The sequence below is a fragment of the Pan troglodytes genome, chromosome 5, assembly GCF_028858775.2.
Source record: "Pan troglodytes isolate AG18354 chromosome 5, NHGRI_mPanTro3-v2.0_pri, whole genome shotgun sequence".
Taxonomy (NCBI): domain Eukaryota; kingdom Metazoa; phylum Chordata; class Mammalia; order Primates; family Hominidae; genus Pan; species Pan troglodytes.
In genome coordinates, this window is record NC_072403.2 from 136,811,051 (window position 1) to 136,834,452 (window position 23,402).

Genomic DNA, 23,402 nt, shown 5'->3' on the forward strand with positions numbered 1-23,402 from the left:
CAATGCTGCAAGTTTATAACTGTTTTTAACATTAGTGTTTATATAATTTATTTTTAAGGTATAATTTCATATTCTCTGGTTTATTTAGCACTTGATCAAGACCCAAGGAGTCAGTTTAACTGACTGTGTGACAGCAAATTTCTTAACCATTTATGACTTTGGTTTCCTCATCTACAAAATAAGGATACTAGATTGAAAGTGATGGGGTTATTTTTCCTTCCACAAATGTTATTGTAAGCATTCAACCAAGCATTTATATATAAAATGTATGCCATTTATTCATTTACTCGGCTAGTCTTTTCATTTAGTCTGGCTTTCCAATACTTCCCTTAACTTTTGATATTTTAATTTTTCATACAGTGTCTTCTTTCTTAGTTAGTATCTGACTAGCTTCATATAGAGTAAAAATAAATTTAAAAAATTTTATTTATGTGCTGGTTTTTCTTACATTCCCCAAAATTAGCTTTCTTAATTTCCCTATATGACAATATATTGCCCATAGATTATCAATTGAAAATTAAATCTTAAATAAGTCCTTGGGAAATAATGTAATGGCATTATATCATTACTGAATAAACCAATTTTGCCTAAAATTGGCTCCTAAACATTATGATTTTGGACTTACACCAAGTCTTAGGCTCTGAAATGGCACTCCCTCCAAAGCTACTCAGATGGTCTAGATTCTAGACTAAGAAAAGAATGGAAGAGAAGAGAATACTCCAAATGCTGCTGTGTTTCTTTGCCCCTATTTTAGGAGCCTAGATCTAAAGATTTCTTAATTTCCCTTCTACTTCTATGATAAGGTACCTACAAAAGTTGGAGTTAATCCAAAGAAAAGCAATCATTGGTAGCAGATTTAGTAAAAGGAGAACTTAAAAGGCTAACTACTCAATAGTAACAAAAAAGGGGAAATTAAGCAATGCTCACTACATGTCTGGAAAATATTAAATGATGCAGAACAATGGGAAATTTATACAGGGTATAAAAGCATAAATCAGTAGTCAATGAAAGGGACATATAAGCAGACTAGATTCTGGACGAACATTTCTCAACTCTCACATGCTGTGTCTCATGGTGTTGCTGGGAATGTTCTTGGAACTGTGGAATTTTTCAGTGTGAAAAACTCATTTCTGTTAGAAATGCAGCTACATAATATTACAATGTGAGCACTTAGAGTAGACTTGACAAAGTGGGATACAGCTAGCACTAAGGAAAAGATAAGAAGGCATAATGTCCAAACAATATTGAAGAAAAATTATGTATTTACAAGACTAGACAAGAAATTTGCTTTGTGACTATAAGACAGAATGTAGAACAGCAAAGAGTTTTTCTCAAAGGCACGGTTCAGAAAAGCAATCAAATAAATAATGTGCTATCTATGGATGCTTTTCTAAAGTCTGTGAGATCTTGTTATATGCAGAAATGTTTTTATTGTAAATTTTTCTGATTTGAGACTTTCAAGTGTTACAAATTTTCAGCAACAGTTGTATTCAAAAGGGTGTCCCACACACAAAAATGCTGTCAACCAATTACATAGAAGAGTGATTTTAATTCAGGGTGGGGGAGATAAGCATCACCATATCCCTAGTTTCTTATATACAGCCCAAGCGACCAGGCCACCATGATTTTTCCCAGAATTATTGATGTGTTGAAGCAAAAAAATTAATTTTTTTTTTGAGACAGAGTGTCACTCTGTCGCCCAGGTTGGAGTGCAGTGGCGCAATCTCGGCTCACTGCAAGCTCCGCCTCCCGGGTTCACGCCATTCTCCTGCCTCAGCCTCCCGAGTACCTGGGACTACAGGCACCCGCCACCACGCCCAGCTAATTTTTTGGTGTTTTTTTTTTAGTAGAGACGGGGTTTCACCATGTTAGCCAGGATGGCCTCGATCTCCTGACCTCGTGATCCACCCACCTCAGCCTCCCAAACTGCTGGGATTACAGGCATGAGCCACCGCACCCAGCCAATTAAATTGTTTTAAGTTTGAGAAAAATGTGCTCTAAAAAATATTTCTAACATTGTAATCAATCTGTGTGTTAGTCCTTTCTCACACTGCTATAAAGAGTACTACCTGAGACTGGGTAATTATAAAGGAAAGAGGTTTAATTGACTCACAGTTCCGCAGACTGAACAAGAAGCATGGCTAGGAGGCCTCAGGAAACTTACAATCACGCAGAAGGTGAAGGGAAAGCAGGAGCCTTCTTCACAAGGCAACAGGAAGGAGTCTGTGCAAGAACAAGGAAGTGCAACACTTTAAAACCATCAGCTTTCATGAGAACTCACTCACTATCAGGAGAACAGCATGGAGGAAACCGCCCCCATAATGGAATCACCTCCCACCTGATCCCTCCACTGACACATAGGTATTACAATTCAAGATGAGATTTGGGTAGGAACACAGAGCCAAACAATATCAATCTGTGATTACCTGATTAGCTTTAAAAAAAAAAAAAAAACACATCATGAAATTATTTAAACCGAAATTTAAGGGATCTGTAGACCATATGTCCTGGCAATTAAACTGTTCATAAGAAATAGTAATGTGTCTATAAACTATAAGTTTTTTCCTTATTATTCAAAGATAATATAATTTTGCATTTAGTTATGTCACTTCAGGCACTAACTTTAACTTATTTAAATGTAACTTTATTTAAAGAGTCATATTACAATTTGCACAGAAGCTTTAAAGGATAAAGTGAATTTTTTTTTTTTTTTGAGAGGGAGTCTTGCTCTGTCGCCCAGGCTGGAATGCAGTGGCGCGACCTCGGCTCACTGCAAGCTCCGCCTCCCAGGTTCACGCCATTCTCCTGCCTCAGCCTCCCGAGTAGCTGGGACTACGGGTGCCCACCACCATGCCCGGCTAATTTTTTGTATTTTTAGTAGAGACGGGGTTTCAGTGTGTTAGCCAGGATGGTCTCGATCTCCTGACCTCATGATTCACCCGCCTCGGCCTCCCAAAGTGCTGGGATTACAGGCATGAGCCACCACACCTGGCCAGGATAAAGTGAATTTTTTTAGGAAGCAAATAGATTATCTGAGATAAGATGATAAAGGAAGTTTTATTTTACCTACTCATATAAGAGTCTTCTTTTTAATCTAATTCTGAAGGAGAATTTTGCCTGAAGAAAAGAAATGTAATTAAATGGTAAATTTAAGCCATCTCAGGTGCCCAAACACATTGACCATATTTAATAGCTTAATCTGATTATATTCTAGAATACTTTTAAAATTGTTAATATTGTGAAACATTCTGAATGATGAAAAGATGTTTTATAATACTGCTACTCTTAATGAATGTTTTACAAATGTTCAGTGCTTAATAAGGTTTCAGGTAAGAAAAAAATACAAGGGAAATGATAAGAATAGCTGTTCCGTTGAGAATTATACAATATCTAATTTGGATAACACAATGACTTAGTCTTAATTTGTTCCAACATTCACTTGTACATTAGAATGAACAGCTGGTTAATTTAATAACTTCTGTTATAATTCATTTGCTTCTTTGTTATAATTTTTGTCTGCTTGTTGTTTGTCATTTAATACCATGGAAATATTTAATTCTTAATATAAATATAACATTTAAAAATTGCACAAATATTTCCTTCTTCATGAAACAAAAAAAATGTTTCTAGTATTTGGATTATTCTCATGTGATTGTAGCTCTTAATAAATTGAATTCTCATTTCTGACTTCTAAAACTTTTCCAAAGAACATAAAATTGGGCAAAATTATTTCATTCTGATTCCACAATTCTACTACTAAAATTAGGTTCTTATTTATTTGTTCATTTTAGTTATGACATAAAGTCAAGATGACCTATTTGTGAAAGTTTCTTCCATTTCTTTCCCAAAGCAGGCCCTTATAGACAACAATAGTTTCTCTCGTCTCTTGATTTTTTTAAGGTCTCTGATGAAATTCTGTTGCTTTTATAACTAAATTCTTGAAGCATAAAGTCCTGTGTGCCAGAAAGCATTTACAGGAGTAAGTATAACACCTTGAACATTATTATATGGGACGGAACTGTTAGGTACATAGAAGAGTCCTCGTTAACTGGATCTGCAGTTCAATCAATGCACTATAATCCAACTGTTTCAAATTATTAATGGGAGACTTTAAAAACCATAGTTTATTAGAAAGGTGCATATGAGACCTTTGACATATTTCCTCTAACTACTGATCTGTAGCTTGGTATTTTAATTTCTTGTACCAATAAAATCATGAATGCCTATGGAAAGCAATTGTTGAGTAAAATAATATGTTATTGGCTATCATAATATTGTTCATCTACTAAGCAAATTAATATCTATAATAGGCAGTAGATTAATATCTTTAATACACCTAAACCAGTAAGTAGAAAAATCACCAAAGATTATTATTAGGACTCTCTCTCTCTCTTTCTCTCTCTCTCTTCTTTCTCTCAGCTTGTGGGCCTAAATAAAGAAAACATGCTTCTCTCTATACCGTATCATATTATTTACGGAAATTCTTTTTTATCCTATCCTGACAGTAACCAAAATCATTGCCTCAACTCTCCCTTCTGTTTTGACTCTGAGGTTTTGGTTTTTAACAGTAAGTATAACTTAGGAATTAACCAAGTTGGAAAATTTTTATTTGTCATTTATCTTCCCTTTTAGTTTTTGAAAATTCTTCTAAATGTGTTCTGTTTTGTTTATTTAGCAGTCAAGAAAAACTGCATAATTTTTAAATGGAAATAACTGAGAAATTCTGAAATCATTAAGGGATTTCAAAATGTGGAAACTGTAAGAACAGAAATGTTGTTCTGGACTAAATATCTAAACAGGAAAGCTAACAAACTGATTTTTTTCATTTCTGTATTTTATTTTATTTTTTATATTCCAGTTGTCTTCTGTGAAGGATGACAGAATGTTAGATCTCAGCGAGATCTTAGAGGCCATGTAGTTCGGCCTCTCATCGCTCAAACATGAGAACTGAAATCATGAAAACTGCATAACTTGATTCAATTATATAACCAATTGATGACCAATTTGGCACTAGAACACCGTGTTCTTTCCACTCAACTTGAATGAACTAATTAACTTCTTTGAAAAGAGTTATAATTCTGTTTGCTTTTATACACTCATCCCAAGGGTCTAATGTTCCAAGAAAGCTTGCTCTCCTCCCGGTTACCTTTACAAGACACCTTGGGTAGATTTTCAGTAGACACATCCTTCTTCCCTTCTTAAGGTAAGAATGGAAGGGTGGAATTGTTATCTACCATATCCTACCTTTTTATCTATGGACATTGTGCCTTCTCTGAGATCTCTTCAATATATTCCAATGAACTAGCATCACCACCAGGCATTTTAAAATGACTTTGGGAGTGGTGCAGAGGCAAGATGATAGCAAAAGAGAAGGTACTGAAATGTAGGAGGTTATCAGGAAATAAAATGAAGTGCAGATAAATGAAGAACATCCAGATACAATTACATTCGAAACCAATAAATCTAAGGTAATAGAAATACATTTGTGTGGATGTTCCATCTGGAAAATTAGGTCAAACCATTTAGTCCATTAAATCACAATAATTTATCCAATATTTTGCTTGCTAAGGAAGTAAAGAAGGAATTTTTAATGCCAAATATATGGCTAAATACTCTGTTCCAGAACATTTTGTAATCATGTTTTGATTGCACAGTTTCAGAGAAACTGCTTTTCCTATCCAAATCCACTGCTGTTAACTCCTTAAAATTATATCCTGTTTCTATCTTAATAACTTCCCCACTCCCACCTTCCCCCCTCCTCTAAGTGAATACTCTCCTGTTTTGCTTCTGCCTCTCCTAATTTATCTCACAGAGTTCCTTGCCAGGATCTTCTGCTCCTCTTGGTACTCAACTGGTAGTGAGAATTTTACCTCACAGTTTCATCCCCATGTTACTGAATCCCAACCTGAGCACCTCATTTCTTTTTTTTAAATTTCAGTAGTTTTGGGGAAACAGGTGTTTTTTAGTTACATGGATAAATTCCTTGGTGGCAATTTCTGAGATTCTGGTGTGCCTGTCACCCGAGCAGTTTATACTGTACCCAATGTGTGGTCTTTTATCCCTCAACCCCCTCCCACCCTTCCCCCGAGTCCCCCAAAGTCCATTATATTATTCTTATGCTTTTTTACTCTCGTGGTTTAGCTCCCACTTATAAGTGAGAACATACGATATTTGGTTTTCCATTCCTGAGTTACTTTCCATAGAATAATGGTCTCCAACTTGACCCAGGTTGCTGCAAATGCAATTATTTCATTCCTTTTATTAGCTGAGTAGTATTCCATGGTGTATATATACCACATTTTCTTAATCCACTCTTTGGTTGATGGGCATTTAGGCTGTTTCCATGTTTTTCCTATTGTGAATTAGTACCCTGTTTCTTACTACAGAGTAGTTCTATATTTCCAGCTGCCTAAAGGGCATCTTCTCTTGGAAGGGCAACCAGTAAACAATCAACACACAAGGCCAGGTGCGGTGGCTCATGCCTGTAATCCCAGCACTTTGGGAGGCCAAGGCTGGCAAATCACTTGAGGTCAGGAGTTCAAGACCAGTCTGGCCAACATGGTGAAACCCCATCTCTACTAAAAATACAAAAATTAGCCAGGTGTGGTGACGGGCGCCTGTAACCCAAGGCACTCAGGAGGCTGAGGCAGGAGAATCATTTAAACCCAAGAGGCCGAAGTTGCAGTGAGCTGAGATCACACCACTATACTCCAGCCTGGGTGACAGAGTAAGACTCCGTCTCAAAAACAAACAAACAAACAAACAAACAAAAAAACAACACAATCACTACTGAGGAGACAAGGGTGCAGAATTTTAAAGAAAAATAAGAAAAAAGCCCTAACCTCAAAGTACTTAAAATTATCTGTAGATCACAATAGATGGACTAACAGAGAAACTGAAAATAACAAGAAGAGATTAGTGGGTGATAATATTTGAAAGGCAAGTGAGGTTGCAGGCTGCAAATGTTCTCAAGACTCCAAAAATCAGTGTAAATATCAACAGGTGATGAGAGAAGACTGTCTTCTGTCTTTAGTCATTCATTAAGCAAATATATTGAGGCATGTAAGGCCTAAATATCAAGCATTCTTGTAAACACTGGGGCAGATTTTACGGTAGTGAAAAACTGCCACAAGGTTCTATTTCATATGGAGCCTTCATTCAAATGAAAAGTCAACAAATAAATAAGCAAAATAAATAAAAAAGATAATTTCATCTGGTGATGAATGCTATGAACAAAATAACTCTTAGTGATGTGACAGAGAATAACTGAATAACTGTGGAGGTTATATTTCAGCTGAGACCTGGATTCAGAGAAGGAAACAGCCATGCCTAAATGGGGCTGAATGGGGGTGGGGAAAGTACATTCTAAGCAAGGGAAATAGCAGGTGCAAAGGCCCTGAGATAGAAATAAGCTTGGCATATACAGGAGTCTCATAGGTATACAGCATAGTGTGAGAAAATGAGAACACTATGGGATGAAGTCAAGAAAGTAAAATGAGCCAGATCATGTTTTTGCCCAAATAAGAGGTTTCAATATTTATTCTGACTGTTCATGATAACAATAAATTGATAGCAATTCATTTTACAACATAAACAAATCTACTGAATATGTCATTAGAGATAGGATAACTAGCAAATAAAGCACATATTCAGAAACATAATATCTGTTAGTGTTTTAACCAGTATTCTTTAAGGCTCAGAGACATGAAGATGGTCACTAGAGAAATGTGGTATTTGCAGACTAGTGATGCTTCAACAGAAGCTAGGTTAAATATATACCCAAGCCATCTTTTGCTTAAAGCTTCAGTTTTCCACGTACTTTGACACCAGGAAGGGAGATGTCCTAGAGAAGGACTTCAGCAATTTGGTACCTGAGAGAGCCTCTTGGAAATTGGTCTTTGGATCAAATTATAAATTAATAAATTGATATTTACTTTGTTTTTCTTTTGTGGAACTCTACTTTGAATTTTCTTAGCTATATTTCATCATGTAGGAGACTAGTTAGACCTGAGTGAATTAACAAAGTTTATTCATTTATTCTACAACAAACATTGTGTTCTGACCATATAACTGATCTGATGCTGTAAGCTTCAGTTATAAGATGTATAAATTATGGCCCTACCTTCAAGGAGTTGATGGTCATGGGGAAGAGCGATGAGCAAACAAATAATTACATGACAGTGAAATAACTGCTGTGTTGGAGGTAAGCAGTAGACAATGTGTGTAGAATATTGATACCCAGGAATAACTTCAAATCAAGCCAGAAAAGACAGGAAAAATGAGGGAACCCCTTGCTTAAAGACACAAATATTACAACTCATTAAACTTTTTTTTTTAAAAAAACTAAGAACATGGTGCTGTTGATAACCAACAAAATACAATGCAATACAATGAAAATTTTTATTTAAAAATGTATATTTGGAGAAAGAAAATCTACCTAAAATCAGTAGGTAAATTTAGTGAATGTTAGATTAACTTAAAATATTTGTCTGAAAATATTTCATGAGAAAAGTCATACCTTCTGTGATTGCTCACACATATGATGCATGTCATAGACTATGCCATCTGTTTAGCAAATCATTCATTGTCTTCTGGTTCAAGGGTAATTGTGAGATAGTGTACTGATAGCTGGAAAGTCCCTTTTCAAAGTAGTCTGGAAGAGATGCACAGGTGCAACAATTTGCAATAATATTTTTGAAACAGAATATATTCCACTCTTTCATGTCTAAATTCCTATAGAGAGCCAAAGAGAGCAAGAAGATATTTGTTAATGGATAATGCCTTTGAGGGACTTGGAGCTTATTCCTCAGATGAGAACCAATCAGGCCACATTTCTCCCAGAGACCATCTTCTCTAGTTTTCACTCTGGATTAAATCTGAATTTCTGTATAAAACAATTAGACTTAGTTTGTGCTTTTCTCTCCTTTTCATGAATAATTTAGTTTATCTGTAAATTACTAATTGGGTTGTTGATAATTTTAGATTAATATCATTAGAATTACATTTTAAGATTATAGAGATTAATATGGAATTGAAATTTCCCCTGATACTTATTTAATTGAATGGGGCACAAAGAAGCTTTCTAAAACATCTTCAAGCAAACCCAACAAGAGTTTTAAATAAGATTACATTTTAGTCATTCTCACAAATAGTTCTGATTTTGTTCCAACATTTTAACAATTTTAAATTGTTTCAACAATTTTATGAAAAGTTTTAAACATAAAGAAAATTGGAAAAAATATTATGGTAAACACTCACATACCCACCACCTAAATACTACCATGAATATTTAACTATGTTTATTTTTCATTTATCTATTCATCTATCCATCTTTCCATTCATTAATCCATCTGATGTTTTTGATATAATTCCAAATAAATTGCTGACATCTGTACACTTCCTTGAAATACTTGAGCATGCATATTTAGAATATTTTTTAAATTTATAAGCATTGGCAAATGTATGTATTGATATAACCCAACCCTGTACAAAGACTTTATCATCCCCTCAGAAAGTTCCCTCACTCTCCTTCCCAAGGAATCCCTTCCTCTACTGCCAAGGACAACTATTGTTCTGATTCTTTCTACCATGTTTTATATTGACCTGTTTTTAAAACTTCATATAAATGGGATAATATCGTAGGTGCTTTTTTGTAAGGTATCTCTCACTTAGTATAATATTTTAAAAATGTATCATGTTAATGTGTGTATCACTTGCTTATTCTTTTTTTATTGCTGGATAATATTACATTATGTAAGTATACTACAGGCTTTCAGATACATTTCCCTATACTTCCAGGTTTTGACTATTATGCATAAAACACTTGTTTTTGTTTTCCTTGGGTAAATAGGTAGAATTGGAATTATTGTGTTATAGGGTAGGTATGTTTAGTTTATATTCAATCGTTAGATCTTTTCATGTATGAGAATTCTACTTGCTCTGCATCCTTAACAATATTTGATATTATTAGTCTTTTTAATTCTACTCATTTTGACAGATGTGTAGCCCCTTGAGGTTTTAAAATGTATTTTTCTGATGACTAATGACGTGCATTTTTTTGTGCATGTCATTCATCCATATATCCTTTTTGTGAATTTCTCTTTTCAAATCCTTTACCTATTTTTTATTGGATTGTTTAACATTTTTATTATCGAGTCATAGGAATTACTTACATAACCTGGCTACCAGTCTTTTTTTTTTTTTTTTCTGAGATGGAGTCTCACTCTGTCGCCAGGCTGGAGTGCAGTGGTGTGATCTCAGCTCACTGCAACCTCTGCCTCCCAGATTTAAGCGATTCTCCTGCCTCAGCCTCCTGAGTAGCTGGGACTACAGGCGCGCACCACCATGCCCAGCTAATTTTTGTATTTTTAGTAGAGACCAGGTTTCACCATGTTGGCCAGGATGGTCCTGATCTCTTGACCTCGTGATCCACCCACCTCAGCCTCCCAAAGTGCTGGGATTACATGTGTGAGCCACCGCGCCCAGCCAACTTATGTAACCTGGATACCAGTCTTTTATTATCAGATATATGTTTTTAAAATATTTTCTCCCAGACTTCAACTTCATGGTTCATCTGTTCTTTTGATGAGCAGCTTTTAAGTTTAACAAATTGATAATTTATAATTTTCATTACAGTTGTTACTTTCCATAATCTAAGACATTTTTGCCTATGCCCAAGTCATAAAGATATTATTTTTTGATTTCCTTAAAATCCCAATGATTTAGGCTTTTATATTTAGGCCTATAAGACATTGCAAATTAATTATTATATATGGAATAAGGTGCAGATGTACTGTCATTTTTTTCAAGATTAGTACCTAGCTATTTCAGCATCATTTATTGAAAATACCTTATTCTTCATAGTATTGCTTAGAGACTACTGTCAAAAGTCAAATGGCTGTATAAAGCATGTGCTTATTTCTGTGATATTTATTCTGTTCCATTACTCTATTGGTTGAACCTTATGCCAGTATCACACTGTCTGGATTAGTGAGAGATTTACAGTGAGTCATGAAGTTAGGTAATACGTTCTCCAACTTTGTTCTTTTCCAAGACTGCTTTGTCTATATCCAGGTCCTTTGCATTTCCATGTAAATTTTTGAATCAACTGGTCATTTTTTACCAAAAAAAAGTCTTTGCAGTGTGTTAAATCTATAGATGTATTAGGGAGAATCAACATCTTTACAATAATGAGTCTTTCATTTCATAAACGTACTATATCTCTATTTATTTAGCTCTTATTTTATTTCCCTCAGCAATATCTTGTACTTTTCAGTATAGGAGTCTTCCACACTTTTCTTAAATGTACTGCCATGTATTTTAGTTTCTGATACTGTTGTAAAATTTTCAGTTTCATTTTATGATTGCTTATTGCTTATATTTGAAAATACAATAAAGTTTGCATATTTACTTTGTAACCTATGGCATTGCTAAATGCACCCATTATTTCTAAAAACTTTTCCATAGATTTTGTAGGATTTTCTTTGTAAACAATTATGTCATCTATGATTTAAAAAAAAAGCAGACTAACTTCTTCGTTTCCTCTAATATCACTATTTTTTTCTTGTTGCACTGGCTAAGACCTCCAATATAATGTTGAATATAGATGGTGAGAGTGGACATCCTTCCCTTGTAATGCAGGACATTTTAAAACTGAAAAAAAAGAAGGGAATAAACTAAGAATAAAAAATAATTCCCAGCAAGCATTGTTATAAGTTTTGCTTTAAAGACTACGTAATTTAAATAAATTGAAAATAAAACATTTTATATTTAAATAATACAATATTTAATATTTCTGATCCTCTTAATATTTTAGGATAACAATTTCTTTCTGGTATCATTTCTATTCAGCCTGAAGAACTTTCTTTAGCACTACTCTAGTAGAGGTAGGTTTATTGGTGATGATTTATCTTAGTTTCCTTTGATCCGAAATGTCTTTATTTCACCTTTACTCTTGAAGGATATGTTCATTGAGTGTATAATTCTAAGTTGACAGTTGTATGTTCTTATTGTTTTACACTTTAAACATGTTGTTCCAATATATTTTGGCTTCCATAGTTTCAGATAAAAAGGTCAGTAATAATTTGAAGCAGTGGTCTCCTTTATGTAATGTATAAGTTTTCTCTGGTTGCTCTAAAAATGTTACTTATATTTGGTTTTCAGCAACTAGACTATGATAAGCAAACATTGAATTTTCTTTATATTTATCCTGCTTGAAGTTTGTCAAAATCCTTGATTACTAAATTAGGGAAACCTTGAGATATTATTTTCTTAAATATTTTTCACTCCATGATCTCTCTCCTCTCCTTCTGAGACTCTAGTTACTTGCATATGAGATATTTTGCTCTTCCCTTACTGGTTCCTGGGGCTTTTGCTATTTTAAAAAATGTTACCCTCATTTTCAGATTAAATAATTTATATTTACCTGTCTTCAAATTTTATTGGCTCATTCCTCTGTCATCACCTTTCTGCTGTCATTCCCAGGAAATGAATTATTAAATTTCATATATTGTCTTCTTCTGCTAGAATTTTTATTTGGTTCTGTTTTCAAGTATCTGTAGTTTTGCTGAAATTTTAAAATTTATTATGAGATTTTCCTTCAACTCACTGAGTATAATTAAAATATCTGCTTTAAGTATTTGTCTGCTAATCCCAACAACTGGGTTATCTTGTGGTTGCTCTCCACTGATTATTTTGCTTTCTGAAAATGGATCACATTTACCGTGTTGTTAATGTCAAAGAATTTTGGATTTTATCCTGAACATTGGAAATACCATGCTGTAAAAACTCTCAATTCTTTATATTTCTCCAAATTGTTGATATTTGCTGCTTTAACAAGCAATTAACTTGGCTAGATTCCAACTATCAGTGCTGTCTCTTTGTAGCAGCTTGCATCTCAGTTTAATTATTTTATTATTAGCTTAGCTGCCTGCAGTGTGCCCCGTGCTTCTGTGTTTCAGGGTCAGGCAGGGATCTTGGCAGAATTAATACATAGAATTTGTGGTTTACCCTTCTTGTTCTCTCTTTCTGGGATTTTCTCTTCATTTTCTGGCAGTTGATGTTGCCCTAAACTTTGTCCTCTGGGAATGCAAACCCCTGATTTTTCTATCAAGGTTTCTGCCACCCTGTACAGTGTAGACCATGGCCAGTCCCTAGGTAAAAGCCATGTAAGTAGAAGACTCATTATGAGCCAGTTAATTCTTTATGAGCTACTTACTTCTAGAATATGCCTGCTTTTGTACACTGTCCGGAGCTTTCAGGTAGTGTGTGTGTGTGTGTGTGTGTGTGTGTGTGTGTGTGTGTGTGGTTTCTACTTGTTTAATTTTGGTTTTGATTCACTATGCAGCTGTTGCATGAGGAGGGTCAATCCACTAGGAGCTCACATGGCCTTGAAAGCCAAATTTGGTTGTCAGTTTTTGGAATTTTAAAAACCTATAGAATTGTTAAGTCTCTAGAAGAAAAATATAAATTGCAGTGTCTTAAATGTCAAGGAAAATAGATATGTGTTTAGAGAAGTCTTATTTTCTCTTGAACTAGCTCCCAGTTTACTTTCATAGCCTTCAGAAGAGTCAAAGTCATGATATGACCCCCTTGCAACATTTTATTGTAACAGTTAGTATACTTTAGACCTAGAAGGAACAGTTATCTACAGTTGAGCTAGTGTTGACATTTCAGAGACATAGATTCTGCAGAAATGGAATAGATTCAAGTGACACAGGTAAACCTTCTAATTTTGCAGATGAGAAATTGAAGACCAAATGATTATGTGATTTAAACTTTAGCATATATCAGAATCAGCTAAAGTTCACTGATGTCGCACATCCAATAAGAGCTATTTGGAACGTATCTTAGGAATTTTACTTCCATAATATATCGCTACATATTACTATCTCTCTTTTGGGTGTATTTACAGCCGTATTATTTTATGAGCTGCTAAGAATCACGGGGGGGTCTTGAGTGGTTGGTATACATAGGAAAATAAAGTCAAAAGGCATCTAGCTCTTCACCTATATGTACCTTTGTCTCTGTCTGCTCATCTTTTAAAGAGAATTATAACACGATTCCAGGGGTAGGAAAACTTTACCTGTAAAGTGGCAGATAGCAAATATTTTAGATTTTGTGAACAACATTCCATTGTATATTATTTGTTTAACAGCCCCTTAGAAATGTGAAAATCATTCTTAGCTTTAGAGCTGTACAGAAACAGGTGGTAGACTATAGTTTGCCAACTTTTGCATATTAGAATTCCTGCTGTAAAATGTTGAAGCCTCAGATGAGATAATACAGGTAGAAAACATTGTAAATCATGTTATTTATATGTGTGATATTATTAATGGTAATAGTTACCCATTGTTATTTGGAGGGCAGCACAAAGGCCTGAGGGAATTGAACAGTGATAAGGTAGGTTTTCATAGGGGAATGAGGTAGGAAAATTCTAGAAAAATGGTGGGAGATACTATTTTCCAAGGAGTAGCATGATCCCAGCACTTATACCATGAGCAAGGTAAGGTAGGAAACACCCACACACATGTTGATTACTTCACAATATTTTTGTAAACCCAACCTTAGCAAAAAGAATCTGGTTGCTTTGGAATTAGAGAAGAATGGCTAAAATCAGCGATCTCGTCATCTCTAGCCAAGAATATGGCATAATTTGACTTTCTCATAATTTCTTTTAATGTATTTTTTCAACAAACTTTTGAATTTCTCTCTCAGTTCCTGTTTTTAACTTTTATTTCATAGTCTTTCAAATCAGTATTGTAAATTTAAAGATGATCATACTCTTGAATTTTCACTACTGCCTTTTAACGAACATAAAATAATTTTGTCTAGAGGATATAAAGATACTTTATGAATCATGATTTTCTGGGAGAAACAAGCAAGTTTTCTCAAGAATGAATTCTTAATTCAAGTTCATTGACATTTATTACTGATAACATTAAAAATTACCCTAATTTTATTTATTTTTTTCTATGAACTTAAAAAGACTATTCTTAAAATAATAACATAGCATATTTTCTAGAGCAAGGGACTGAGAATTCTTACAGATCTATTACTCACTATAATAACTGGAGATTAGCAGATCACGACCCCATATGCCTGTAGAATTTCATGCACACATGCCATTTTGAGAAAAACTGGCACCATGATGGACAGTCTCTTAGTTGTGAAAAGCCTGTGCTGTAAATCATTGTTGAGTTGTAATTTCACGATATCTCTTAGTCATGCCTAAAATTAGAAGCAAATAATCAAATAACAAATATCATGCATCACAGAACAAGCTGAATAATCATGTTAAACACATTGACTAATTCTTGAACTTAACTATTTGATGAAAAGAGGCGAGCATTGAATCAACTGATGAGGCATATGAATAATAAGACTATTACATGAGTTATGGGGTAAAAAAAAGCCCTAGATCCCAGCCACAACCTACAGACAGAATAGAATAGTATCAATAGAATCTGTTAATAGAATAACAGAATACAAATCAGAAGCACAATCACAAAAATGTGTTTATGAGTCACAACCTACTCACATTTCTCAGTGGAATTACTGATTTCTATGACTAACCTTGGGACTTTTAAAATGATACTGGAAATGACAAAATTACCCTTCAAAATGTAAAATACAAAAATAACTGGGTTAGCTCTTGTTTTAAAAGAAAGGCATAAAAATTACTTCTACGAAATCACGTTAACCCAAGAGGAAAAACAACAACAAAAAGAAACACTTGGAGTCATTTAATTCCTTCTCTGTCACTCTTTTTACTACATTACAGCTATCACCATATTCGACAGATTCTACTTCTAATGGTGACTACCACCTAATAATGTCTATCGAACACTTACTCTGTGTCAGGCACAGTTCTATCAACTGGGGCAGAATAGGAGCGAAAAAGTCCCATTCTCATGGAGGTTAAAATCTAATGGGAGGTGGGGGTAAGACAATTAACAAATGAAAACATAAATACATACTACATCAGTTGGGTGAGCACCATGAGGAAAAATAAAATAAAGGGATAGAGGTGACTGAGGATGAGGTGTTGGGGGTGGTGACATTTTATTTAGGTTGTTTAAGGAAGGCTTTTCTGACAAAGGGATATATTGAACAGTGACCTGAAGAAAGTGGGGGGGGGGGGGCGGGGTGGAAAAGCAACCTATGCAACATTATGAGACCCTGTCTTTAAAAAAATAATAAAATCAGCTGAGTATAGTGGTGCACACCTATAGTCCCAGCTACTCAGGAGGCTGAGATAGGAGTATGGCTTGAGTCTGAGAGACTGAGGCTGCAGTGAGCTGTGATCATGCCACTGTACTCCAGTCTGGGTGACAGAGCAAGACGCTGTCTCAGAAAAAAATAAAATAAATAAAACGTGTGGGTGGGTGCATATGACAAGCAGCAAGGGCACACCAGGCAGAGGGAACACAGATCAAGACCCTCTGGTGCAAGCAAGAATGGGACATTTGAAGGAGGTGGCAGTGAAAGTCTGTGAAATGACTGGGTGTGAGGGTGTAGCATGAAGGGTGTGTGTGGCGAAAAGATGGCACCATATAAAAGGCCTGAAGGAAGACTTTGGATTTTAACTTAGGAAGCCACTGGTGCCCCTTCCCACTTCATAGACCATTCATGTCTCAACATAACAATGCAGCATAACAATAGGCATAACAATAACATAACACAGCATAACAATAACCTCATGTCTTTCCTCCTGGATCTCCTCCCTCTAGTGCATATTTTACTTTGCCACAATATCTGTTTGTTTTTAAACTCAGAACCGATTATGAATCTTCTATTAGAAATAGACAAAGTTTGGGTTTCGAATAAGAGATAGCGCAGTAACCTGAGATTAACAACCCTGGGAAGCTTTTATCCCCTGAAATGGGTTGAACTGTGTCCCCACAAAAGATATGTAAAGTCATAACCCCAAGTACTTCAGAATGTGATCTTTGGAAATAAGATTGTTGCAGAAGTAATTATTTCAGATGAGGTCATACTGGAGTAGGATGGGCTCAATCCAACATGACTGGTGTTTTTATAAGACGAGAAGAAGAAACACAGAGATAAGCACATTGGGAGAAGATGGTGGGGATTAGAGTGATGCAGCCACCAGCTGAGGTACACCGAGGATTGTTAGCAAGCACCAACAGCTAGAAGAGGCAAGGAAGGGCTATTCCCTACAGGTTTCAGAGGGAGCCTGGCCCTGTCAACGACTTGATTTCAGAACTATGAGAAAATAAATTTTTGTTGTTTTAATGTATCCAGTGTATGGTACTTTGTTACAGCAGTCCTAGGAAACTAATACAACTCCCTTTGGCCCAAAGGGAGAAACTTTCAGAACCCAGATATGGTAGCACCTATGGCCTTCAATACAGCATACAGGTAAATGGCAGATTGAGAGCTGAAAAAATAAACATCCTCAGCCCTCTGATTACCTGCAGTTACCTTTCATTCGTTGAACTAAATTGAAAGACAGAGGGTAATTGAAGCCATTGATGTGTGCCTCTGTGGATCAGCCTCCAGGGGCACAGAGGGAGGACAAGAGAAGAAAGAGAATCTAGAAGAAAATAGAACTATCTTGCACAAAGTCCCTGAATGGTTTGGCTGTGCCCCACTCAAATCTCATCTTGAATTGTAGTTCCCATAATGTGTTGTGGGAGGGACCCAGTGCGAGGTGATTGAATCATGGAGGAGGTTACCTCCGTGCTGTTCTAGTGATAGTGAATGAGTTCCCATGATATCTGATGGTTTTATAAGGGGCTTTCCCCTGACTTTGCTCTCATTCCTCTCCTTGCTACTGCCATGTGAAGAAGGGTGTATTTGCTTCCCCTTCTGCCATGATTTTAAGTTTATTGAGGCCTCCCCAGCCATGCAGAATTATGAGTCAATGAAACCTCTATCCTTTATGAATTACTCTAGGGTATATCTTTATTAGCAGCATAAGAATGGACTAATACAGTCCCTAAAAAACTTGGCGTCAGCTTATCTTTCCTGCCTCATCTCTTGTTCTTTCTTAACAAATAACATACAATCAGACATACAGGACAATTTATACAATCAAGACATCAAGGACCAGTGCCACTCAAGGCACTCTACATGTTCTGCTATCATGTAGATAGCTTATATAGTCCATCTTCTAAAATACTTACTGTATTTTCCACCTTCTCCATCTGTAAAAATCTAACTCATCTTCCAGGCCCTCCATGAAGCATTCTAAGATCCCCCTAGGAAGAAATGACCCCTGCATTGCAACTCCCAGAGTCCTGAGTTTACAGTTCTCTAATTGTATCCACCAAAATCTGTCTGATATTATAGTGAAGGATCTGTCTTCTTTATGTAATTGCAAGATTCCTCAGGGCTTGAATTGACCATTTATAGGCCCTATGTGTACCACAACAATGTACACAAGTAGTGATTCATATACATTAAGTTGAAAATGATAATTTTGTATTGAGATGAAGCCTAGAGTCATTCAGTTCAATCTGCCCAATTTATAGAAGTAAAACATGAGGCCCAAAAAAGTGCAGGCAAATGGACAATTAATGGAACTATAGAACTAGGATAAAGATATTTACTTGTATGGTCTGGTATCTTTCCCATACAAATATGGAACAAACATCATTGTCATGAAGCTCTTAATAGAAGCTCCAAAGTCTTACAAAGATAAGAAAAAATAATATGTAAACGAGTTAGGAATATGTAAGTAAAAAGCTTTTTAAAATACTTGCATGTTGGGAAATTTTTAGAAAGTATTTGGGAAAATATTTTGAGTTTTACTGATAACACAATGTTTGTAAAACAGCTTGTGGTATTTAACATTCTGCAAAGGATGGCAGCTGGGTTCTCCCATTCCAACTTGGTAGCAGTATCTTAAAACATAAATAGATAAAATTATTTGCCATATTTTAAAATAAATACTACTGTATCACTTAAGCTGTCAGTTTCAAAACTTTCAGAATCATTTAATACTCTTGTTGATTTTGTCATGCAAAATGTCAAAACCAATTTCATATAGCTCATAAATAAAAATGGCAGGTTTCTTATCTATATTACCCGATAAAATGAACTTTCTTGTGTGACAAGATTGGGTATTTTTTATATTAAACTTATGCTTACATTAGTGGATGCTATATCTTCTCAATGACATCTTTCTACTGGGGAAAAAAATCACAAATGAAAACCTATAAAAGTTAACGATGTAGTGGTTAGTCAGTGGTAGTCAGGAGCTTCCAAGACTACTCTCAGGTTCAATACTGCTATAGAAGGACTCACAGAATTCAGCAAAGCTGTTTATCCACAATTATAGTTTATTACAGTGAAAGGACACAGATTAAAATCAACACCAAGAAAAGGCACATAAAGCATGGTCCAGGAGAGACCAGACAGAGTTACCAGTGGTCTTTTCCTGGTGGAGTTGTGCAAACAATGCTTATTTCTCCTAGCAATAATGTGTGACTTTGTGCATTGAGTATTACCAACCAGGAAACTCACCTGAGCCTTGGTGTCTGGGGTTTTTATTGGGGGATAACCACCCACATAGCTGACCTTAGTTTCTAGCACCTCCAGAGGTCAAGCCTATACTGCCTGACTCAAGGCCCCCACCATAAATCACATTGTTAGCACAGACTATGTGGCATGGCTCAAGGACCCCAAGTCAAATAAAGACACTCCTCTGGCTGGCCATTCCAAAAGCTTTGAGGTTACCTCTCAGGAGCTGGAGGCAAGAGGCAAACCTTTCTTTAGGCAAGGTTGATCCTTTACTATACAAGTGTGCCTTGTAAATTTAAAATATAAATTTCTAGAGAATAGGGTCCCCATCCTGTTGTTTCTACCCTGTACCTGAAGTGTCCAACCCAAGGTTCCAAACTGTCTTGATTTATGGTGCTCTTCTATTATTTTTCATGGTGCCTTTTAGGCCAAAAGAAATTCCTAATAGTAATTGGGTCCAAACAACTTAACAGTAGCATTTGCATGTGTTGATAGGTAATGCTGTGATTCCCTCAAGAATTTTTAATGTTCCATGTGATCCTATGGGTTTGCTGCAGTGCTTCAGAACACCTCAACCCATAATTTGGAAAGTTCAGTTCCACATGATGCTTTAAGTTACTATAGAATAGAATTATTATATTGTTTCTTTCCTTTAAAAATGCTTTTTTGGGATCGAAATATGTGCAGAATGCCAGGAACTGGCCTTCCATATACAGGTAAAATCTGCTCTGGAAAGTTTGAAGTGTTTCATAGATGTTATAAAGTTAATAATAAAGGGAAATCTGGAGAAAGGATTATTTTCTCTATTAAACAAGTTAGTAAACCAAATTTTCCAGAGCTTGACGCAGGATCTAACAGACATCCAGGAAATGTTTGTTAAATTCAATTGTAACACAAAAAAGGAAGACTTGCTTACCTTACTCTGTCTTGGATGTGCATGCAAATAGTAGCTTTTAACACCAAGCTTATTTCTCTGTTCATTGGGATGAAGATTTCACTCAAAAAACAACAACTTTCTCTTTCTTGTTCATTATAAAAGCAGAAATAGGAATTAGCATCAAAAATTAAGAAATATTAACTATGACCAAGTTTAATTTATTAGAACACTCTTGCCATTGGAAGAAGTAACGAGAAAATTCAAAAAAGATGAGGAAGGGAAACTGTCAGAACCCTCACCTGAGAAAGAAAACTATAGCATGTAATGCAAATTTGTAGGTACAGAAGGGGATTTACAGTTAATATTTAATTTTGCCCTTTTCATTTAAAAGAATATGCCCATTAATTTCAAAGTGTGATGTTATATATAGTTTTTTTTAATTCTAAAAAATCTCTTTAGAATGATTAAGGAATTAGATTCTGTCACATTCACACTATCTGATGAGATTATAAATTGGTGATAAGTTTCTGTGATAATGTGTGCCAAAAGCCTTGAAAATACATCCACCCTTTCTGCATCAATTTAATTCTTAGGACTTCATCCTGTGACATATTAGGAATGCATATAAAAATCATGTTATATGTTAATAAAATATATTCATTATATATATGATATATTAACATATATTTTATATATTTTATTGAAATCATGAATGATATATTTTTAATATAATGGAATTAGTTAAATAAATTATGACATCACTATATAGTAAAATACTGTATGGCTGCGAATCATGATAATGTAAAGATGCATTAGTTGCATGAAAAATGTTGAGGATACATTACTAATTAACAAAAGCAGGAAAGGAGTATTATTATTTTATTTTGGCAATAGTGCCACTTATTACTATATATTTTATACACACAAATGCAAACACTAGAAAGAAATATACCAATGTGTTAAAGTAGTTATTTTGGGTAATAAGTTCAAGTGAAGACCTTTTTTCCTTCCTGCCTGCCCGCCTGCCTTCCTCCCTTCTCCTCTCTCTCCTTCCTTCCCTTATTTCCTTCCTCCTTTTCTCCTCTTCTTCCCTCTTCTTGGTTTCCTTTGTGTTCTAAGCATTTGGGTTTTCATTACTTTGAAAATTTAAACAAATTATACTGTTTTGTTTTATTTTTAACTTTATCTCATACAAGTTGGCTATTTGGATTTTTCCTTAGGGGATTTAGGTGGAAAAAGAAAGTGAAATGATTGTATTCCTCTCTTTTCCACCTGATGAACTCTTCCTTTCATGATTCCAAATTCTCTTCCTCCACATATAAGAGGGAAGAAATAGGAGAGGCAGGATGAACATCACACTGCAACTTTCAGAAGCAGACATAGAAAAAATTCCACCACAGACATTGCTTTTCAGGAATTGATTTTTTAAATTAAATTATTTCTATATTTTTATACCTATTTTGATAATTGAGAGATTGGTAGAAAAACAAGTCAGGTATTTGCTGTAATTGTTTCATGGCATTTAAATATTATGTATTTCTTCTCCACAATAGTTTAGAAGAAATTAGTTTTGGCTTTGATATGTAAAACTAAAATGAGTCATAAGTTTTTCTGATATAACATAACATTTTTAATGAGTTAATAAATCTCAACTCTTTAACGTCTGGATAAAAAATTTCAGACAGTTCAAAATGGCTAACTAGAGGCACCCAGCACTCATCTCCTCCACAGAGAAGGAGGAAAACAGTAAGTAGATAAACATAGATCGAATACAGCATCGAAGAGAGAACACTGGAATTCAGCAAGGAAGTGACATGGAATATCTGAGGCATGGAAGGAGAGAGAAACAAGGCAGCTGGCCCAGCTGGGATCTGAGAGGAGCCAAAAGAGGCTCCCCAGTGTGGGGAAAGGGTAAGGGAGAGATCCCTAGAAGTAGACTCCTGCAGTCCTGAGAACTGAGAATAGTATAGGGAGCTGCCTGGGGTCCTTGCAACACAACTGTTCCAGATGGGAGCTCTTGCTGGGTCTAACACATTCCCCAGACCCAAGCAGCGTGGTGCTATTTTGAGAGCCCCCACTAGCCTACATCCTGCCCTGGGGCCCAAAAGCCCTGCATCTTCACATTCCTGGAACCCTGCCAATATTGATAATCCCCCATGACAACCCAGAGCGCTGCAACACGGAGACGCTGGCTGAACCTAATGGTGCTGCTGCGTTCCAAGCCCTCTAGCCCATGCAGAGTCTTACACCCCAGGGAACAGGCAGTGCAGCACACTGGGGAGGATGCACCCAGGAAGAAGTAAGGCAAAATGTGCACTCCCCAGAGCCTGAAGAACACCACTGCCACTGACAGCCAGCCCAGTCACCCCAGCAGAAGGGCCACCATGCACATGTACGTGCCTTCAATGGACCTGGTGACTGGTCCAGGCAGATGTCATCCAAGGGCCTGAGGACAGGCCAGTCTTACTCACTGCTGCTATCACCCAAGCACAACAGCTGAAGGCTTGGGGACCAACCCACCCTGCCTGCTGCTTCTGCTATATGAATGCGTTATCAGGGGGCCTAACAGCAGAGCCAGTCTACCTACCACTGGTGCCTATGCAGGCTGTCTGGGACACTGGGGATTGCCCCGCCTCATACACTACAGCCTGTGCACGCGTACACTATTGGGGACCTAAGGACAGGCCTGCCATGCTTGGCATCATGCTTGCCAGTGCTCAGGTGTGCCATCTGCAGTCCTGGAGATTGACCTGCCCTGCCTGAACCATTGGCATATGCACACAACATCAGTAGGTTTGTCATTGCCAGCTGGGCCTAACAACAGACCCAGCCTGCCTGCCAATCGTGCCAAAGCATGCTCTCTGGGGGCCTTGGAATTAACGCACCTCATTTGCTGCCACCAGTGTCTATGCATGCTTTCCAGAGGCCTGAGGACAGGCCTGCCCAGCCTGCCAACACCTGTGCAAATAAACTGGGAGCCTGAGAATTGAACAGTCCCACCCACCACAGCCTGCACCCACGTGTAACACCTGGGGCC

The 23,402-nt window shown here is 36.2% G+C and overlaps 1 long non-coding RNA gene across 6 annotated transcripts in view; it reads right to left on the reverse strand.

The window, feature by feature from the left end:
- Positions 1 to 23,402, reverse strand: part of LOC104006968 (uncharacterized) — a 314,849-nt gene that overhangs the window by 284,407 nt on the left and 7,040 nt on the right. For 4 of the 6 annotated variants that reach the window (XR_010158180.1, XR_010158176.1, XR_010158175.1 and 1 more), the window contains exons 2-6: positions 15,061 to 15,228; positions 12,425 to 12,565; positions 11,531 to 11,652; positions 8,519 to 8,653; positions 2,114 to 2,223 (exon numbers count right to left, since the gene is read on the reverse strand). This is a non-coding gene — a long non-coding RNA (uncharacterized LOC104006968). Of the gene's footprint in view, positions 1 to 2,113; positions 2,224 to 8,518; positions 8,734 to 11,530; positions 11,653 to 12,424; positions 12,566 to 15,060; positions 15,229 to 23,402 lie in introns of all 6 variants that reach the window. The other 2 variants (XR_010158177.1, XR_010158178.1) reach the window with 2 other exon arrangements.